General features: G+C 41.3%; 1 protein-coding gene across 6 annotated transcripts in view; it reads right to left on the bottom strand.

The window, feature by feature from the left end:
* TP53INP1 (tumor protein p53 inducible nuclear protein 1) overlaps positions 1–9,387 on the bottom strand; it is a 49,261-nt gene extending 39,874 nt beyond the window's left edge. For 3 of the 6 annotated variants that reach the window (XM_030216769.1, XM_030216809.1, XM_030216776.1), the window contains exon 1: positions 9,167–9,381. The gene's annotated coding sequence lies outside the window, so the exon portion shown is untranslated. Of the gene's footprint in view, positions 1–9,166 lie in introns of all 6 variants that reach the window. The other 3 variants (XM_030216782.1, XM_030216791.1, XM_030216800.1) reach the window with 3 other exon arrangements.
* Between the last annotated feature and the right edge of the window lie 7,109 nt (positions 9,388–16,496).

Here is a 16,496-nt window from a genome sequence, read left to right as displayed (position 1 = left end):
GTAATTCATCTTAAGCTACTACTGAAAAAGGTGTGAGCAAAATCTAAATAAATAATGACATATTATAATATTATGTAATGTTGAATGGTTGGTTCAATTCTTTTACTTACAGTTACCTGCAGTGAACTATAAAATGTTATTCACAGGTTATAAGACCAGTACAATGTAATGTAAATGAGTGGCTGGAGCTCTGTACAGAATTATGAATTTGCGCAAAACCAAAGAAATTACCTCTAAATTACCACGAAAGGAAAAGGAACGGGCCAGAGCAGGAGAAACTAAAACGGAGGAGGATGATCTCATGTGGTCGCAAACAGCAAGCTTGGTCTGGGCTGCCAAAATCGCTGCAGAAGTAAAGGCGGCGACTGAAGCCTCTTATGGACAAAAACTGTAGATAAATTGGAGTCTGTGGATAACCATTTAGAGACCTTGTGCCATGAATTTTTTTCTTTTTTTAACTTACCAACAGCATCTTGCTCATGTAGAAGATCAGGTCCAACAGTATGATACCAAGCAACAGGAAAAGCAATAAAAATAACAGAATTAGAGGAAAAAATTTGATGACCTAGAAAACCAATCACAGAGAGCAAATTTATAGTTGGTTGGGCTCCCAGAATCCATCTCTGAAACGGAACAGAGAATTTTTGGAAAAATGGCTACCTCCGTCTTTAAAGTTACAATCCTCTGCAGGCCCGCTTTGAATACAGCGTGTGCACAGACTGGGCCTGGTCCAACCAATAGCTGACAAACCTCAAATAATCATCTTTAAGTTACTCAGTTATGCCCATAAAGAAGTTCTATGGGTGACAGGTCTACCCGCTCTTTGCAATACGATATTAAAAAAAAAAAAATCCTGTGTTTTCAGTTGGCTGCAATATCATTTCTATAGCACTACTAGATGTACGCAGCTCTGTACACACTAAATGCAGGTACTTTCTCTGTCCCTAGAGGGCTCCAATCTAAGGGGTTTATTTGTACCTAGGACAATGGAGGATTGAGTGACTTGCCCAAAGTCACAAGGAGCTGCAGTGGGAATCAAACCCAGTTTGACAGGCTCAAAGCCCACAGCACTAACCATTAGGCTACTCCTCCACTGAAGAGGAAAGAATGTTACAGCATGCTCCCTCCTGCGCAAGGAGAAAAAAAAAAAAGGTACCATCAACGCTGTTATATCCAGTGTGTTTATGGGTTCACATGAAAGACTCACTTTTTCAAAGGCAGAAGACGCCATGCAATTTGCTCACGGCCTGCCTGACCTGCAACCAGCGATGTATCCATTAATCAAAAGGGAAGCTGAGTGACCATGGATCATCTCAACCTCAGAGATTATAATGTGTGCCCCGATCTGGGATTCCAATTAGAACCCATCCAGTCTGCACTTCCTCAGTAACCACTAACTCTTCCTTTCCTACGGGACCCCACCTGCCTGTTCCACGCTTTCTTAAATTCTGACCCAGTCCTCGTCTCCACGACCTCCACGGGGAGGCCATTCCATGCATCCACCACCCTTTCTGTGGAGTATTTTCCAGATTCCTCCAAAGTCTACTTCATCGTATGCTCTCTCATTCCAAAGTTTTCCTTCATTTGAAAAAGGATTACCTCCTGTATATTAACGCTATACATGTTGAGGTTCCTAAGCCTGTCCCTATATGTTTTATGGCCGAGACTGCTTACCAATTTTGTAGCCACCCTCTGGACCAACTCCATCTCGTTTATATCCTTCTGTAGATGTGGTCTCCAGAACTGCACACAGTACTCTAAATGGGGTCTTACCAGAGACTTATACAAGAGCACTATCACGTCGGCCCTTCAATCACTGTGTCCCGCCCTCGCGGAAATAGGAAGTTACATCAGAGGGCGGGACACAGTGATTGAAGGGCTGACGCGACAAAGCGATTTGCTGCTTACTTTACAGCAGAGCAGATGCGAGGCATTTCACTGAGGTTTTTTTTTTTTGTTTTTTTTTTAAGGCTGGGTGGCAGAAGAGGGTTGTCTGCTCGTCGATTGAGCTGGTAGGCAGGTGGTGAGTGCTGACACCCGGGGCGTGGCGGACGTTGGCTGGGCGGGCCTGGAGGCAAAGTGGCTGGGCCTGGGCCCGTCCACACCCGCCCGTGGCTACGCCCTTGCATTGGCCACCCTCCTCCAATCTTCCGGTACCACGCCCGATTTTAAGGATAAATTGCATATCACTAACAGAAGTTTTTTTTCAGTTCTATCAGTACTCTAGGATGTATACCATCCAGTCCAGGAGATTTGCTACTCTTCAGTTTGCTGAACTGCCCTATTACATCCTCCAGGTTTACTGTGAATTCAGTAAGTTTCTCTGACTCGTCCACTTGAAATACCATTTCCGACCTCGGTTGTATAATTTTAAAGAATTTATCTAATTTAAAAAAACACACCACACTCACACACAATGTCCTGGAGCAGCCAGCTGAGTGATTAAGATTTAAACTTTTTTTTTTTTTTGGTACAGCCTAATTAGTTTGGGGTGCTTTGTTTCTAAGGGCCCTGTTTACTAAGGCACGTTAGCGTTTTTAACACACCTATAATTAGTACATGCACAAATCGTGTAGGTGCGTACAGTTAACATGCGCTAAAAATGCTAACGCACCTATAATGTGGCTTAGTAAACAGGGCCATAAATATTTAGTGTGTGTTTTGAAGGACAATACTAGATAGCCAATTTGAATTTTATGCTGTCTAGGAGACAGAAATGCACCCATATTTGTCCATTTATGAGTACATGTGTATACACGTATATGGCTGCATGTTTTTTTAGCAGTTGGAGTGATACTGTGGTTAGGATAAGAGAGGTTCTATAAATTTTCTGAAAAGTAAATGGTGTTAAGTACGTTTTGGATAAATGTTTTTGACATGGGTTAAATTAGTTTTGGATTTTTTTTTTTTTTTAACTTGTGTGTTTTTCTCCTTTTTTCTTTTAGGGTCAGATGCCTGTACCATTTGTAGTATGTTGTTCATAATGATCAGAAGACCAGGTACTCAATATCAGTAGATGGAATGAGCCCCTGATACAAAGCTTTCTTGCAGCCCAACATGCCTGTATCAAAGGGCTGCTGGACACTGGTCTGAAGAGATTTTTGAATTTTTACAATAAATTCTTTTTAATCTGTTATTCGTATGTAAATAAAGTCAGTACTTTAGTGTTGCTACTTAGACATTGCTTTTTGTTTGGGATTAGATAAGTATCCACCAACTTTGCCCAGCAGGATGGTGCAGTTTTTGACCACTTTTGGCCAAAGATAGTGTGGCCTGTAGTATAGTGTTCAAGTCTTGCCACAGATTATTTTTTAAACTGGGATTCAGGACTGAGCCATTTGGTGTGGCGGGGGGGGAAGATTTGCTTTCATCTTGCTGAGCCACTCCCATTGTTGCTTTTACTTTGTGCTTACTTATCTTGCTGGAAAGTAAATTTTCTCCACAATCCCAGATGTAGGGCAGACAAACTGCCTGTACTTTACACAATTACACAGTTTGGAGAGCCCTTTGTGGGGTACCATAGAGTTCTCCTTTATCACCCAGATTTTTTTTTTTGTTACATTTGTACCCCACCCTTTCCCACTCATGGCAGGCTCAATGCGGCTTACATATTGTATACAAGTACTTATTTGTACCTTGGGCAATGGAGGGTTAAGTGACTTGCCCAGAGTCACAAGGAGCTGCCTGTGCCTGAAGTGGGAATTGAGTTCCTCAGGACCAAAGGCCACCACCCTAACCACTAGGCCACTCCTCCACTTGTTTAATTATCTTCTTGCAGTCTTTGTAAGATATTATAGAACAAGCTAAACTGCATTTTTTGGTATATGCTGATGACATTTCAGTCCTTTGTCCTGAATTTGATAACTGGTCTAAAACTCTTGACAAAATAACTAGTTGTTTCAATTTAATTGAGCACTGGACCACATCACACCAATTGAAACTAAATAAAGAGAAGACCAAGCTTTTATGGTTGGGGGTCTTTGAATCACCCTTTTTTTCAAATCAATCATTTAAAATTGGAGCGGATGTGTTTTCTTTTGAAAAATCATCTCAGATATTTGGGGGGGGGGGGGGTAGAGGTGGATAGTACTATTACTTTAAGACCTCATAAATTCTGTTGTAAAGAAGTGTTTCTTCTTGTTAAAGAGGCTTATAAAGAAATATTTTGATCCTTCTACGTTTCGATTAATAGTTCAATCTATGATATTGTCAAGGATCGACAATTGTAATTCAGTTTTGGTAGGCTGTACTAAGGCTTCATTAAAAAGCCTTCAGATAGTGCAAAATACGGCAATTAGATTGAGAGTGATTCAATATCCCCTTGCATCTTAAAGTTGCATTGGAACCGAGTTCAATTCCCACTGCAGCTCCTTGTGACTCTGAGCAAGTCACTTACCCCTCCATTGCCCCAGGTACAAAAATAAGTACCTGAATATATGTAAACCGCTTTGAATGTAGTTGCAAAAACCTCAGAAAGGCGGTATATCAAGTCCCATTTCCCTTTCCCTATTGAAGAGAGAATATGTTTTAAACTTGGGATTATGGTTTTGAAAATGCTTTGGTACAGTTCCATCTTATTTAGGAGAGATATTTAGCATCTTTATGAGTGGTAAATCTGAACAGTTACACAATCAGGTTCTTCTAAGTTAACCTTCGGTATGTAAAACTTAAGTATGTTAGATTTGTATCTATTTTATTATTTATATTTTGCTCACACCTTTTTTAGTAGATACACTATTTCTCTGTCCCTGGAGGACTCACAATCTAATTTTGTACCTGAAGGAATAGAAAAGCAGTAAGATTTGAACCCGCCACCTCTGGATGTCAAGACTGGTGCTCTAACCACTAGGCTACTCCACTTTTATACCAAGCAGTTGTTTTGTGGAAAGCTTCCCCTAGAGCTCCGAGTAATTACAGATTACCTAATGTTTCGGAAGCTACTGAAGACTTTTCTATTTAGAAAATTAATCTGTTCCGATTTTTAATAAAATCTTTACAAAAGTTTGTTAAATGAATTGTTGTTTATTATGGAGGAGTGGCCTAGTGGTTAGCGCACCGGTTTTGCAATCCAGAGGTGGCCGGTTCAAATCCCGCTGCTGCTCCTTGTGATCTTGGGCAAGTCACTTAACCCTCCATTGCCTCAGGTACAAACAGATTGTGAGCCCTCCTGGAGCAGAGAAATAGTGTATCTACTAAAAAAGGTGTGAGCAAAATATAAATAAATAATACCTGAATGTAAAGAGTACCTGAATGTAATTCATCTTAAGCTACTACTGAAAAAGGTGTGAGCAAAATCTAAATAAATAATGACATATTATAATATTATGTAATGTTGAATGGTTGGTTCAATTCTTTTACTTACAGTTACCTGCAGTGAACTATAAAATGTTATTCACAGGTTATAAGACCAGTACAATGTAATGTAATGAGTGGCTGGAGCTCTGTACAGAATTATGAATTTGCGCAAAACCAAAGAAATTACCTCTAAATTACCACGAAAGGAAAAGGAACGGGCCAGAGCAGGAGAAACTAAAACGGAGGAGGATGATCTCATGTGGTCGCAAACAGCAAGCTTGGTCTGGGCTGCCAAAATCGCTGCAGAAGTAAAGGCGGCGACTGAAGCCTCTTATGGACAAAAAACTGTAGATAAATTGGAGTCTGTGGATAACCATTTAGAGACCTTGTGCCATGAATTTTTTTCTTTTTTTAACTTACCAACAGCATCTTGCTCATGTAGAAGATCAGGTCCAACAGTATGATACCAAGCAACAGGAAAAGCAATAAAAATAACAGAATTAGAGGAAAAAATTTGATGACCTAGAAAACCAATCACAGAGAGCAAATTTATAGTTGGTTGGGCTCCCAGAATCCATCTCTGAAACGGAACAGAGAATTTTTGGAAAAATGGCTACCTCCGTCTTTAAAGTTACAATCCTCTGCAGGCCCGCTTTGAATACAGCGTGTGCACAGACTGGGCCTGGTCCAACCAATAGCTGACAAACCTCAAATAATCATCTTTAAGTTACTCAGTTATGCCCATAAAGAAGTTCTATGGGTGACAGGTCTACCCGCTCTTTGCAATACGATATTAAAAAAAAAAAAATCCTGTGTTTTCAGTTGGCTGCAATATCATTTCTATAGCACTACTAGATGTACGCAGCTCTGTACACACTAAATGCAGGTACTTTCTCTGTCCCTAGAGGGCTCCAATCTAAGGGGTTTATTTGTACCTAGGACAATGGAGGATTGAGTGACTTGCCCAAAGTCACAAGGAGCTGCAGTGGGAATCAAACCCAGTTTGACAGGCTCAAAGCCCACAGCACTAACCATTAGGCTACTCCTCCACTGAAGAGGAAAGAATGTTACAGCATGCTCCCTCCTGCGCAAGGAGAAAAAAAAAAAAGGTACCATCAACGCTGTTATATCCAGTGTGTTTATGGGTTCACATGAAAGACTCACTTTTTCAAAGGCAGAAGACGCCATGCAATTTGCTCACGGCCTGCCTGACCTGCAACCAGCGATGTATCCATTAATCAAAAGGGAAGCTGAGTGACCATGGATCATCTCAACCTCAGAGATTATAATGTGTGCCCCGATCTGGGATTCCAATTAGAACCCATCCAGTCTGCACTTCCTCAGTAACCACTAACTCTTCCTTTCCTACGGGACCCCACCTGCCTGTTCCACGCTTTCTTAAATTCTGACCCAGTCCTCGTCTCCACGACCTCCACGGGGAGGCCATTCCATGCATCCACCACCCTTTCTGTGGAGTATTTTCCAGATTCCTCCAAAGTCTACTTCATCGTATGCTCTCTCATTCCAAAGTTTTCCTTCATTTGAAAAAGGATTACCTCCTGTATATTAACGCTATACATGTTGAGGTTCCTAAGCCTGTCCCTATATGTTTTATGGCCGAGACTGCTTACCAATTTTGTAGCCACCCTCTGGACCAACTCCATCTCGTTTATATCCTTCTGTAGATGTGGTCTCCAGAACTGCACACAGTACTCTAAATGGGGTCTTACCAGAGACTTATACAAGAGCACTATCAACTTTTTCCTGGAGCATTTACATAGGCTACACTGGTCCTCCCCTGCAGAATACAATACCCACCTCTTTCTCCCTCTGCTTGTCACTTACTCCCTGCTTTTCCATCATGCAATGTAGTTCCTCTTTCCTGTCTTTTCCTTCCCTTTTTTTTTGCATATTTCTAATGTACTCTTGCTTGCCATTTATATGATTGTATACCGCTGAGATGGCTGACATCTGTGGTATATCAAGTTCTGATTAAACTTGAAAGATAGAAAAATTACTAGAGTCATCTGAGAGAATTCTACAGAGTCTCTGAGGGGAGGGTATCTGGAGTTTGTGGAAAGTTATCTGGTATTGTGGGAGGTAGAGGATCCAGCCCGGGGGTAGGTTCCTGGAATAAGTTGCAGAGAAAAATGTTTCTAGTTTGTGATTGACAAGAGGTGGGAGTTTGAAGATAATAAGAGTTGGTTTCTCTGAGCACATGGTCTTTGGTTGCCTTCACCCCCACCAGGATCCTAGGAGGAGAGGGGGCACCCTGGAAAGGCCAGATAACCTAAGGCTGATTTGAGTGGAGTTATTGACAGCCAAAGGAAGCAATTGAGAGGAGTACTCTGGGTGGCCAAGGGGAGTCCAGCTCAAGAGCAAGAACAAAGAAGAGCCTGTTTAATGCCAGAGGGTGCAGCGCAGTGAGGAGCAACTCTGGAGGGGAGGAGATACAAGGAGGTCTGATCCTGGGGAAGTTTGCTGGTGACCAATGCTATCAGCACAGCCTTGGATTATACTCAAAGGGAAGGGTGTTGGACTGGAGAAGTTGTGTATTTGTATATATTTTGGGAGTGCTATAAGAAATCGTTTACTGGATAAAACTGTACCAAATAGTCTTGGACGGTCAAAAAAAAAAATCTTAAAACCAAATGCTGAATAGTACATAGGAACTTTTAAAATTGGATTATTTATTTACTGCCTTTTTGAAGGAATTCACTCAAGGCGATGTACAGTAAGATTAACTGCCTGTTGCAGAGTACGGTAAAATTTTGCTTAAGAAGATAACGCCTTGGTGTATTCCAGAGAGAGAGAAACTTGCTCCTGAACTGTTAAGGGATATTGAAAATAAAGCCCTGCTTAACATCCTACCGGATCCTTATCCGGCCCGCGCCCAAGCTCGAGAAAAAGTAGGAAGGATTTCGGTTTGTGGCCCGGGTCAGTATCAGAGGGAGAACTGCGCTGCTCGGTGAGACCCGGGTTACAGTAACAAGAGACATTCCTAAAGTTTGAGATAAAGGAGCAGATATAAATAAAGAAAAATAACAAAAAGAATCTGACGGACACAAAAACTTCCTTTTTAAAAAAAACTTTCAAATGGCACCACCCGATGGTGAGCATCGGGTATTTCCATGACCCCTCGTCTTCCCATACATTTAAAAGCCATGCGAAATTACCTACACATGTTTACACACTTCATCCCGACATTAGGGGAAAGCCCTGCGGGCTATTTGGGGGTCAGATAGCTGGCAGGGCGCCGACTGAGGACGCATCATCACTAGAAAAAGGCTTCCCCACCTCATACGGGGCTTTCTTCAGCCCCCTCCCATAATGACAGCAACACTCTATAGACACACAGGAGCAAAAGGGAGCTTAAATCAATTTTCCATAGCGGCGGCACTCCAAGTCTCGCGTCAGCACGCAAGTCACGTGACAGCGGGGCTCCTCCTCCTCTTGAGCAAGTGCGGGGTGGAAGAGAGCAGAACCGATCGAAATAATATTTCGTACAAAACACGGGGAGGAGGCGTTGGGGGGGGAACTGTTGCTCCGCCCTGGTTGTTTCGTGAGAATTCTTTTGTTGCCTAACGACGTACGTCTTAGAACCGTTTACCCTTTTTTTCCGCTCTTAAATAACATAAGAACATCAGTTATTACTGAAAAAGTGGATTTTTTTTCTCCTCTTTCAGGCATCCACAATTTATAATAATCCCAAGCAAGGCGAGGATCGAAGCATTACAAAAGGGGACGAATTAAAGAAGACTCCATGGAGAAGCAAAAACAAAGTGCCCATCCTGGTACTCTTCTCTTTCCCCACTGCCCCAAAACCTTGAAGCTCAGCTAAATAAAAGAGAAATAGTTAATCGTTACTTACACTTTACTTTTTTCCCCCCACGTTTTATGTTTAAATTAATTACAGGCAGAGATGTTTCACCTTACTGGTAGCTGGAGCGACTACAACTTTTACTGCTTTTACCAGTAAATTAAAAAAAAAAAAAAAAGAGCGATCATACAACAAAGAACCTTTTGTTCTCGACGTAATCAAAGCGGCGGACCTGGGACACAGCCGGTAATATCCCCCTTTCTCTTTCTCGGATCCTTCCCAAATGAAGCTTTTGTTGTTGTATAGAACACTTTAAACAGCTGATCGGCTCGTGCGTCACGATGTCCCGCCTTTTGGGGGATGCGGCATGGGAACTGCTGCCACCAATGGGACAAGAGGGGAGCACCGGCTGGGCGCATGTAGAGCCAGTCACCAACGCACGTGACCGCGCGCAGGGGCAAGAGAGAGGGGAAGGGGAAGGAAAGGGGATGGACATGTCCAGGCAACAAAGAACCTAGGAGAAGATGAACTGAGTGTAATACTGCTGCTGCCGTAACCATCATCTGCTCTTAAACTAGGAGTGCTATGTTTGTTATGCGTAGCGTTACTGACCTGGTTACTTGTGCTGCCACAGTAATGCAGATAGTATCTGAGACGGTGGGTCCGTGCTGGCGCCTCCTTTCCCCAACTTGTACTTGCTTTGCCTTTTCACTCTTTACGCATCCTCTGTTCTCTTTCCTATCTTTTCTTCTTTATTGTTGTTTTATATATATTGTAAAACTGCTTTTCTCTGCTTTAGGGCTAATTGTGTTATAGTAAGGAAGGCTAACCCAGCTACCAAGCAGACTAGAGGCCCAGATGCACAAAACTTAACAAGCCAGACCAGCAACATGGTTTTTATACCAGTTCTAGCCGGTTTAGCGAGCAAGGAGTAAAACGAGACATGCACAAAAAGAGGTTCTACGATTTTCTTGCTAGGGTACCAGCTAATGAAAGTTGTATGCAAAACTATTGTAATGAGCTAATTACCACACAAATGTGCATGAAAAGCGATGCGCAGCTGTTTTCCAACCCAATGCAAGAAGTAGCCCCAACCTTTACCGTTGAAATTTTAACGGGTGGTCAGTAGCTGTCCGTACTGCCTAGAATGAAACCTGAATAGTGGAGGGAAGAATTTCAGTCCATCAGAATCCTGATTGCCTGAAGCTAAAAGGTTTCCATTAAGAAACAGCATTTGTGCCATCAGTGGAGGGATAGAGAGGAAACAGCAGCTGCTTAGCAAAAACAGATGCAATGATGAATCAGACTTTCATTCATTACGTGATCAGAGTTCTCACGCAATGGGGTCATTAGTATTAACCTACAATACAAGCCAGCGTGAAACAGAAAAAAAAAAGACTGCAGCATTCGTTCCAGATAAGTACCTGGGAGAATTTTATTATATTTCGACTTCAGTATTACAATAAGGGAAATTTTTTTAAAAAATTTAAGAATTAGAGTATCAAAAATATAGGAAGTTTTTTCAGGACTGATGAAGAAATAGGGCGGATCATTAGTCCAGACTTTGTTTAAGATGTGACTTAAGCCACTTTTTCCTCGTATTTTTACTTTTAGCAAATGTGATGTTACTTGCTAATTTTGTATAGTGATTCATATACACCAGCCACTGCTGTGGCATAAGTGGTACTTCCTACATGTTGGCACATAAATGCCAAGTTAGGCTAGTATTCTGTAACGGCAACAAGAAATAACTGAGGGGAAAATGGATAGGGGGTCTATAAAATCATGAGTGGAGTGGAACTGGTAAACACAAATTGGTTGTTTATGCTTTCAAAAAATACAAAGACTAGTCAAGATTTGATGTTTGGGTTTATTTGTTATAATGCCTAATGAGAAATACCTAGGCAATTTGCAGTAATAGGTACAACAAAATGAATATGTTACAAAATCATGAACAGCATAAAAAGAGAGCGCATAGAAAACTAGGAGATCCCAAGGGTAGGTTGTGCAAGAAAAATGGAGGGGAGAGAGATTCACTGAATAATACCAAACAATTTGGTCCAGTTCACTTCAAACACAGCAATTCCGGGATTAGCATGAAAATCCCCAAATTAAATTATGAATTTATAACATGCTCTTGTGTTGAAGATGGGTGCAAAATAAGTCTCTAAAAATAAAAGTTTATCTTGCAGATGGAAAAGGCAGATCAAGTCAGAAAATATGCTAGAGTAGACCAGGGGTTCCATAATAAAGTAGACAAAAAATGACCCTAAGCATTTCTGTAGGAAGCAGTTCCAACAGCTGCAGCATACAAATATTGATTTAAGGAAACATAGCATTTGGGGCAGTGGTTCCCAAACCTGGTCCTGGAAGCACCCCAGCCAGTCAGTTTTTGAGGATATCCACAATGAATATTCATTAAACACACCAATGGTTTCAATGTCAATATAGTTATTAATCAGAAATCATTTAGTTATTCAAATACAAAATAATCACATACTTTTTATTATCAAATTTATACAGTAGAACATCTCTCACTACACATACTAAAAACTATTCCTATAATAGACACAGCACGAGCCTACACAATCCCTGCCATATACAGTATTCACAAAAGTCCAAAAACCAAAAAAGGTCTGAAAGCCATGCGAAAAATACAACAAAGAAAATGTTCCATTCAGTGTGGAAACTCAAAAGAGTAAAACCTTTCTTCCCAAGGGAAATATTCTGCAGCCTGGTACAATCAATGGTGCTAAGCCACCTAGATTACTGCAATGGCATCTATGCTGGATGCAAAGAACAAATCATTAAGAAACTCCAAACTGCCCAAAACACAGCAGCCAGACTCATATTTGGCAAAACAAAATACAAAAGCGCCAAACCACTAAGAGAAAAACTACACTGGCTCCCACTTAAACGTATTGCATTCAAAATTTGCACCGTGGTTCATAAAATCATTCACGGCGAGGCCCCGGTCTACATGTCAGACCTCAAAGACTTACCAACCAGGAACACAAAAAGGCCAGCACGCACATTCCTGAATCTCCACTACCCCAGCTGCAAAGGACTAAAATATAAATCAACATATGCATCCAGCTTCTCCTATATACAGTGGGGGAAATAAGTATTTGATCCCTTGCTGATTTTGTAAGTTTGCCCACTGACAAAGACATGAGCAGCCCATAATTGAAGGGTAGGTTATTGGTAACAGTGAGAGATAGCACATCACAAATTAAATCCGGAAAATCACATTGTGGAAAGTATATGAATTTATTTGCATTCTGCAGAGGGAAATAAGTATTTAATCCCTCTGGCAAACAAGACCTAATACTTGGTGGCAAAACCCTTGTTGGCAAGCACAGCGGTCAGACATCTTCTGTAGTTGATGATGAGGTTTGCACACATGTCAGGAGGAATTTTGGTCCACTCCTCTTTGCAGATCATCTCTAAATCATTAAGAGTTCTGGGCTGTCGCTTGGCAACTCGCATCTTCAGCTCCCTCCATAAGTTTTCAATGGGATTAAGGTCTGGTGACTGGCTAGGCCACTCTATGACCCTAATGTGCTTCTTCCTGAGCCACTCCTTTGTTGCCTTGGCTGTATGTTTTGGGTCATTGTCGTGCTGGAAGACCCAGCCACGACCCATTTTTAAGGCCCTGGCGGAGGGAAGGAGGTTGTCACTCAGAATTGTACGGTACATGGCCCCATCCATTCTCCCATTGATGCGGTGAAGTAGTCCTGTGCCCTTAGCAGAGAAACACCCCCAAAACATAACATTTCCACCTCCATGCTTGACAGTGGGGACGGTGTTCTTTGGGTCATAGGCAGCATTTATCTTCCTCCAAACACGGCGAGTTGAGTTCATGCCAAAGAGCTCAATTTTTGTCTCATCTGACCACAGCACCTTCTCCCAATCACTCTCGGCATCATCCAGGTGTTCACTGGCAAACTTCAGACGGGCCGTCACATGTGCCTTCCGGAGCAGGGGGACCTTGCGGGCACTGCAGGATTGCAATCCGTTATGTCGTAATGTGTTACCAATGGTTTTCGTGGTGACAGTGGTCCCAGCTGCCTTGAGATCATTGACAAGTTCCCCCCTTGTAGTTGTAGGCTGATTTCTAACCTTCCTCATGATCAAGGATACCCCACGAGGTGAGATTTTGCGTGGAGCCCCAGATCTTTGTCGATTGACAGTCATTTTGTACTTCTTCCATTTTCTTACTATGGCACCAACAGTTGTCTCCTTCTCGCCCAGCGTCTTACTGATGGTTTTGTAGCCCATTCCAGCCTTGTGCAGGTGTATGATCTTGTCCCTGACATCCTTAGACAGCTCCTTGCTCTTGGCCATTTTGTAGAGGTTAGAGTCTGACTGATTCACTGAGTCTGTGGACAGGTGTCTTTCATACAGGTGACCATTGCCGACAGCTGTCTGTCATGCAGGTAACGAGTTGATTTGGAGCATCTACCTGGTCTGTAGGGGCCAGATCTCTTACTGGTTGGTGGGGGATCAAATACTTATTTCCCTCTGCAGAATGCAAATAAATTCATATACTTTCCACAATGTGATTTTCCGGATTTAATTTGTGATGTGCTATCTCTCACTGTTACCAATAACCTACCCTTCAATTATGGGCTGCTCATGTCTTTGTCAGTGGGCAAACTTACAAAATCAGCAAGGGATCAAATACTTATTTCCCCCACTGTAAGCACGCAACTATGAAATGCACCACCAAACGTCATAAAAACAATGCACGACCTAACAAACTTACGAAAATCACTAAAAACCAACCTGTTTAAAAAGGCATACCACAATGATCCATCCTAAATACCAGACAACAAAACTTATACTAGAACTGGACAAAACCGAACTCTCTATATTTGACTGCTTCATTTACTTAGTCACTAATGAACTTTAATGCAATACCACTTTATTTCTCATTCAGGAAATGAACTCTCTATACTTGACTGCTTAATTTACTCTCTTATGAACTTTAATGCAATACCACTTTGTATTTCTCATTCCAGAAATGGCAATCGCCATTACGGCATAATGTAAGCCACATTGAGCCTGCAAATAGGTGGGAAAATGTGGGATACAAATGCAACAAATAAATAAACAAGTTTGTTGGATAAGTCCCTTAGTGTAGAAAAGGTAACCAGCCACTGGATTGATCATTGAATTCAAAGAAGAAATGTGATGTTACTTGGTAATTTTGTATAGTGATTCATATACACCAGCCACTGCTGTGGCATAAGTGGTACTTCCTACATGTTGGCACATAAATGCCAAGTTAGGCTAGTATTCTGTAATGGCAAGAAGAAATAACTGAGGGGAAAATGGATAGGGGTCTATAAAATCATGAGTGGAGTGGAACTGGTAAACACAAATTGGTTGTTTATGCTTTCAAAAAATACAAAGACTAGTCAAGATTTGAGGTTTGGGTTTATTTGTTATAATGCCTAATGAGAAATACCTAGGCAATTTGCAGTAATAGGTACAACAAAATGAATATGTTACAAAATCATGAACAGCATAAAAAGAGAGCGCATAGAAAACTAGGAGATCCCAAGGGTAGGTTGTGCAAACTGGAAAACTTGCTCTATCCAAAGCAGAAATGCACCAGGAACAAACTACAGCACAGGGCTGTTGACTCACTGCGTCTTCCACCATCCATTCAACAAACAGAACGTTGGTTGCTATTCAATCTGCCACTCTCTCTCGAGACTCGACGTGGTCCATGTTTCGCAATCCGCGTCCTCAGGGGTCGAGACAGAGAAATATAAAACATCCAATGCAACACCCTACATTACATACGACAGGGATCCTCACATACCCACTACTAAAAATCTAGATGATTACTATATTTGGCAGTAAGGAACTTATCCAACAGACTTGTTTCAGACACTTATTTTGGTAGTGAGGGATGTTCTGTTGTATAAATATGATAATAAAAAGTATGTGATTATTTTGTATTTGAATAGTTATTTGATGTCAATGAATATTCATGAGAGATTTGCATGCACTACCCTCCTTGGTATGGAAATCAAATCTCATGAATATTCATTGTGGATGTACTGAAAACCTGACTGGCTGGGGTGCCTCCAGGACCAGGTTGGGAACCACTGATTTAGGGAATTGCTCTTTTCAAACTAACCCCCCTACAATCTCCTTTTCCATATAGACGTACACATACACAGAGTTACAAACACACACAAACGTTATACTCGGTACAATTTATAGCAGTTAAACTATGTAACCTAGGACCCTGCACACTGGACCATCATGTTCTTAATTATAAACATATATTGTACATTCACAGAAGTCCCACTTGCCCAACAATGGGTGCAGAGCAGACGTAGGACATTTCATAATAGAATTCATATTATGAAGTAAAACAAAACACTACAAAAGCGTCTCAGGACCAGAACTTGCACAAGAAGGAGACTAACCAGAAAAAGACAGCACTATAAATTTTTCATTCAGCTCTAGAACATAATTACACCTGAGAACACTGAGCAAACAAATTGCTATAGATCCCTACTAACAGAATACCTGGCCTTGATCACACATGCTGAACCAAGATAAACTCTCCCCTACTACACAATACATTAACAAAAACTAAAACCAGAAATACGTAGACAAATTTTATACTGACACCCAAAAGGTCACACTCTGCATTTAGTGCAACATCAGAGAAATAGAAACAGCAATGCATTTCCTCATGGAGGGGCTGTTTTACAAAGCTGCAGCAAAACGTTGCCTTAGCGTGCCTTTATGCAGGTCTTTCCTGCACGCTAAGGCCACTTTTTCCATGTCTGGATAATGGCCCCTTTTCTATTTTTGGCATTAGTGACCACACGCCAATGTTGCCATTAGTGCATGGGCCCTTACCACCACCCATTTTGTAGGTATGGGCTCATGTGCTAATCAGCACATGGCAATGTGGCTGTACTAACTGATTAGACAAACACACCCTCTCTGCACCCCTCAGACTGCCCCCTCAGCCAAAATAATTATTTTTTTAGCACGTGCACATCGGGATTTTACTGCGGGATTCCTCATCGTAAGCTGTAGTAAGCACACAGTGCTTACCACAACTTGGTAAAAGGACCCCATAGTGTGCAAAATATAAAGATAGTGTAAGTTTTAAACTGAAATATTCCAGTCACTACATTGAAAATAATGTGTATTTCTACCTTTCTTGTTAGGATATTTTGTTTTTCAAATCATCTTCTGTTTATGCTTTCCTCTGTCTTTTTTTTTTTTTAATTTATGAATTTTTCAATTTCTTACAAGTATAACACTTGTTACAGAAAAACAGCCAATCCTAAATATTTAAAGCAACAAATTTAAACAAGAAATAAATTTAACAGCTTTCTTA

Source organism: Microcaecilia unicolor, chromosome 1, assembly GCF_901765095.1.
Source record: "Microcaecilia unicolor chromosome 1, aMicUni1.1, whole genome shotgun sequence".
NCBI classification, from domain to species: Eukaryota; Metazoa; Chordata; class Amphibia; order Gymnophiona; family Siphonopidae; genus Microcaecilia; species Microcaecilia unicolor.
The sequence above is the reverse complement of the archived record's forward strand: the minus strand, read 5'-3'. Positions and strand labels throughout refer to the sequence as shown.